This window comes from Strongylocentrotus purpuratus, unplaced genomic scaffold, assembly GCF_000002235.5.
Source record: "Strongylocentrotus purpuratus isolate Spur 01 unplaced genomic scaffold, Spur_5.0 spur5_scaffold_3, whole genome shotgun sequence".
Taxonomy (NCBI): Eukaryota; Metazoa; Echinodermata; class Echinoidea; order Camarodonta; family Strongylocentrotidae; genus Strongylocentrotus; species Strongylocentrotus purpuratus.
In genome coordinates, this window is record NW_022145609.1 from 33,515,984 (window position 1) to 33,521,983 (window position 6,000).

A 6,000-nucleotide genomic window follows, 5' to 3' on the forward strand; every position below is an offset into this window, starting at 1 on the left:
ACAGCATTATCCAGGGTAGTTTTCGTAAGTCTATTTTCATTTTTTTCATTTTTTTTTCTTCATCCTACATGTACCTCATTCAAATAATTCATTTTTTCTTTTTATAAATTTTTGTTTCCTTTATATTTTCTTTCTGATAAAGCTCCCAAGACTCAATTTAAGTCAAATTTTATTCTCAATAACAATGAAACAAAGAATTAATGTACCTCACTTCTTTTCACTCTTTCAAACTTCTTTACAGGGAGGAGGGGAACTAAGGACTTCCTATTAACAAAAAAATAACCAAAGTGATTTGCTCTTTGCAGACCTTGCTAGACCAACAACTCCACAGAAAATGCTTGAGCCAAAAGAGCAATAATTCATCATTTTGCACAGAATTGATTTGATGCCTTTGCGGTTCCAAACAAGGCAATATGCTTGCCCATCTGCCATTAAAAAAAATGGGCATGTTTTCTGATCAGGGGAAATTACCCAACCGTTACTACATTGTAGCTTGAGCTACTTCTTAGTGCAAATCAGGGCTATCAGTTGCCCTTAGGATATCTGAGCCATTTAGTGTTGCCCTAAGGAAGCGGGCTAGCTGAGCGGCAACCCTTGAAGTTGTTTCCTCGATCACCTTCTTGGGGGTAGTCAAGTTTTACACCATGGAATTGCCAGCTAGACACATTTCAAATCAAGAACACACAACACAAACATCCCACGGATTAGGGCTTAGGCAAGGGCAACGTTCTTGCTTTCATTCAAAGGGAGCACATCTGGCATTCGCATAATGCCCAGAGAGGTGGGTGGAGAGAACAAAAAATATCTTATTTTTAAGACTGGCACAGGTTATTCTCTAGGTACTTCTACAATAAATTAACCAGCTGTGGGGGAGGAGAGGTGGACCCATTTTTTTTCTATTCTTTATTATTGAACGATTTGAAGATTAAACTGTGCCTTCTAACACCGCCTCCGATTGGGAAAGGGGAAGTATTGCAGTTAGAAATAGAAAAGAAGCAAGTCGTGACATACAAGCGTTCACATAATGTCAGGTTTCATCACTAAAAAAACTTGGCAAAAAGCAGATGTATGCATCCCAAAATTCATGTACAATGTGGCAAAGGTTTATACTGTACCTAGAATTATATTTTGCAGTATTGGGATTTGGAGGCATGGGTTGTGCTTCTTTCACAAACCAAAAATAAACATGTTGTTGTTGTGGTTTTGTTTTTATCGTGGTTTTGTTGCTGTTGTTGCTGATGTTGTTTTCTGTAACAGTTCTTTAAAGATGTTTCTCAGAGGCAATTTCTATGATATTTCACTTACAAACATTACCACGGATTCAAATTTCCTTTTATTCAATTTTCTGATCGTGTCTGGTTATTTCACAGAATTTTACATTACAATTTAATTTTTATTTCCTCTTCTGTTACAAGTAGTATCTTAGTGGCAAACTTACTAAAAATTTCCTTTATTCAATAATATCAATCGCATCATCTTCTCAAAGGCTGTATCCGGGAGCAAAAATGAGAGACGGTGCTCTTTCAATAAAGTTTAATATGTGGGAGATTTCCCGCCACAAAGCTCTGCTCTGAATTTACTCCAATGCTAGCAGACTACGCAAACAATAATCACTAGCCCATCAAATAGAATCACTCAGCGATATCGCAAGCTATTCAACACAAAGGTCATGAGCCAGGTCATTTAATTCTCTGTATTTAAGCACAATTTATGAAGCGTCCTTCCTCATTCTGATAAATGTTATGGTATCTGATATGTGGCATGACCTGTATGAGGAAAAATGAATGTGCAGATCATGTGACATGAAAACCTGAAATAGTATCATGAAAATTATTTATGTCTGTTTTGAGCCAGAAGGGCATTACCTTGTATATTTTAATACAGAGTAAACAACATTTTGCTCTAAACAGATTTTTACTGTCATATTAGTGAAAGGAAAATACATGGGTAATTATCATTACACATTCAAAGTCAGCCTTCTAATTGGTGTTTGCATCTACATTAGATGCGCATAAAATATGTCATTTGTGAAATATCTGTGTTTGCAGCCACAAATGCACAGTCATTAACCATGCTTTGTCATAATTTAGATTTGATATGATTAAATCATATTGTCACTAAAATAGAGAGATGAAATAGTTTCTATAAACCATCAATTGGATCATTAGGTGTTATTTACAAGCAATAACATGATGGTTAAGACTAATCAGCAACAAAATTCCACGTTATTTGATGACAGCTTTTCAAGCAACTGTGCACACAATAAATCAATTCTTCAAAGAAATGAGACAGAGTCTGAGCCCGTAGACTACAAGTTCCAATAGACATACTCACTGAAATTTACATTACAAGTTCAAGCAAATACCCAACTCCCCCTCAACATCATGCATCAATATTGAGTTTTGTAGACATGTCACCTACTACTCTGAAATACTGTCTAAAATTGCTTGCGAAAACATATAGATCAAATGGAGCAACATGATGGGATTCACAACCTTCAATAACAATTTCTAATCAAGGTTCATGGAAATTAAAACCATATGTAGTCCCACCCAATGTCCAGTTCAGAAGGTATATATCTAGGCTAAATACACACAAAAGGTATTGAATTATCTACTCACAGTTGAACTTCACTGCACAAGTCAGTTTCAGATGATATTGCCAAGATGTCCGTCGATCTAAAACACACAATGTACACATGTACAGGTATGAAGTCATTATTATGAAACCTTTCAACTGACTTTGATGGGTTGCAAAGAAAGCTTTTGAGTATAATTGGATTCTGTTATAAATCCTGGTTTGCAAATCTTTTTTAGAATGTGATTTGTTACATTGGGGGGGGGGGTCCCATAGAGATACAACCAGGGCATCTATAAAATTAAAAATAATGAAATGTTTTAAATTGATCAGAATTTTGGTTCAGACAGTGAGCTCATACTTAATCATGATTGTACTTTGCAAGCAATATGGCATACTGGATCAGATCATTCAGAGCACTAAATAACCTCTGGCATATATGTTGCCACTCACAGCCACACATATTTATAACTTTCTCCTCCACTTAACTTAGGCCCAAGTGAAACAAAACTGTAGTTCTTGATAGAATATTGCTAAACAGTGAATGATCTCCATGTAAATTAGTACACAATTCTCTTATTTTCTGCATGAGTTCTGGTTATGATAGAAAATATATTCTCACAGAATGCAACAAAACTTACGTTGAAGATTACAAACAAATGACACAACAAACGATTTTGGTAGGAAATGTACAGGGGCTGAGTAATGAGTATAGAAAGATAAGGAAATCAAGGTAAGTAAGCCTGATGCCATGTCTTAAAATAACACAGGTCACAGATATGTGCAAATGAGAGTTGTGGTTTTTATAGAAGATAATGGCCAGTAAATTCTTGTGAGTTTGTTATTTTACTGGTTCAAACAATCGATCTACTACAGGATAAACAATCCTGAATGAATTACAGCCATATTCTCCAGAGTCTCGATATACGATGCCCCTACCTGAGCCAAAGATTAGCTTTAAATACAGGAACCAGAGCCAAGAGCTATGTGTTTTAAATAGCAGTGACAGCCTTCTTGCAGAGCAGCTGACGTAATGCTCTAAATGGGTCACTGGAGACTAACATGTAGATAGTGCTTCCTTGAATGTTGACTATAATATAGTATACAATGTAATGTCCCAAGTTCCTTCCTTCTTTTTTTTTTTAATAAGTGGATGGGGAATACCCTCTTGAGCTTGCTCGCAAAGAGATCTTTTAGGGGTCGCAATACCCCCACCCTACCCGCCACCGGTCCTTTGGGGCTTGATGTTAGATGATCATTGCCCACATATTTCCTTCACATGCAACTCAATATAATGACCAAAACTTCAAAATCACTTTTCTTACTGATCCTGAAACTACCGGTATGTAGGAAAACAGAAAAACTGTTTAAGACTTTGAGTTTCTTACAATGTACAGGTTTTAATGTAATTTTTTAACATTCACTTCATTGTTTTTGTTTGTTTGTTTGTTGTTTTCATTATCATTCTTTGGACTTAACTGTGTAGAATGTCAGGGTTTGTATAGTACGTTTCCCTTGGGGTAACCTCGCTAGTCATAACATTTTACTTCTTATACATGAAGGACCGCTATTCATAATGTGGGATGAGGGCAGTACTAAAAAGGACCGCTATTTATAATACGAGATCGGGGTCGCTATTCATGATTTATATTGGGGGGTCACTACTCATAAGGGCCATTACTGGTGAATAGCGACCCTCTTCTTGTATAATGAATAGGGACCCCTATCATAGCGACCCTCTTCTCATATTACGAATAGCGACCGTCTCCTTTGACTATGAGTAACGGTCCTTATGAATAGCGGTCCTTATGAATAGTAGTCCTTACGAATAGCAGTCCTCATCTTATGTCTTTTTAAATAGCGAGCAGCCCCCATTTTCCTGCCCCCCCCCCCTCCCCTACATGAAACTCCAGCCTAGAGTCTATGTCATGTCTTGCGGCTAGGGGCCTTCAGCCATAGCCAAGACAGCACAGGGTACACCCTCACTTGAGCAAATACCAACACCCCCCCCCCCCTTAAATTTCAATATTTTTAGGGCAAGGCCACTTTTCTGTAGACCCTACCAAGGGCACATTCCTATATTACAGCACAAATAGGAATAATTGGAAAGGGCACAAAAAATCTCCAAGGCCAATGAAAAGGCCAATCAAAAGGGCATCCACGGCCATGGCCTTGGGATTAATTTAAGCCCTGCCCCCCCCCCCAAAAAAAACACCATTTGGCAATTTTTAATTTTAATTATCATCTCAATGAAAATGAATCAAATTTTAGTGACATTCTTCAACTCAAGTTGCACGATTTAGGCATTTAGCAATGGAAAGAGCTGAATTTAAAGTTTTACATCTCTCACTGTCTCAGCTCATCAAAAAGAGTGTTTAGCTTCACACACCAATCGTCACCGACACCGACACATTACATAGCACATCTCATGGCGAATGCAACTTCCAATGCATGCACCCACATACTGTTCAAAATGTCCCGCATTGTCACTCGTTTTTTTCGTGCGAGACAGAAGCCAATTAATCCCGTCAACGAGCAGTTTTCATTACAATTTGAGCAAGACAGAGGCGCAATTTTAAACTTGATTTATTTACATCATTTGATATAATTTTTGAGCAATTCAATCAAAATAAATACCGCACCATTTTGTTGGTTATGCAAGATAGTCACTCATTTTCGAATGAAGTTTTCCCGCTGAACGTTTTGGATCGGACGCGGTAGCAGAATGCCTAGATCGAGTGTGTGTATACTACGGTGACAATGCATTCGTTTTGCAATGAGCCAAGCTAGCCCCACGCATAAAGCACGAGGCATGGAAAAAGAAGACACGTTTTGGAAAATCATGATTTTGGGGTGACGGGATAGTGGAATTTTGTCCACTCCCCTTCAGGCTACTCACCCGTCCATTTCTCAGGGAATGAAGAAGAAGGTGATCAGGATAGAAATGTAGAGAATAGAGATGAGAGAGGCTACAGATCAGAAGAGCTAAAAGACTGAGGCAGGTAGTTGATACATGAACGGGTTGCGTACTGTCCGTGTAAGCAATCTAAATGCAAAATTGAATCGCACACATAAATATACACACAAACACAATAGCTGTAGCTAGCATACGACGCTCGCCTGCGCAACGCATTCATTCAGCGAACATTCAATACGCTCCGTTTCGTAGTACCGTGCGCACTGCACTGTACGATTGCGGCCGCGGTTTCAGGCGAGCTAGCCATACAGAATAGAGGCGACGATTGTGTAGCGTGTGTTCGTAACAACATTCGACCGAGCGAGGTCGAATAATGGCGGCGACGAAAAGAACAGAGGATTCTGGGAGAAGCGAAACTTCGCCGCGCGAGTTTGAGTCTCTGCTCCCCAGATCAGCTATAAATGGGTGCAATTGCCCCCCCCCCCCCCCCTCCACCCCCGGTTGCC

General features: G+C 38.8%; 1 long non-coding RNA gene across 1 annotated transcript in view; it reads right to left on the bottom strand.

The window, feature by feature from the left end:
• Nucleotides 1–5,795, bottom strand: part of LOC115928659 — a 28,338-nt gene extending 22,543 nt beyond the window's left edge. The window contains exons 1-2 of the long non-coding RNA XR_004066148.1: nt 5,477–5,795; nt 2,622–2,678 (exon numbers count right to left, since the gene is read on the bottom strand). This is a non-coding gene — a long non-coding RNA (uncharacterized LOC115928659). The remainder of the gene's footprint in view (nt 1–2,621; nt 2,679–5,476) is intronic.
• Between the last annotated feature and the right edge of the window lie 205 nt (nt 5,796–6,000).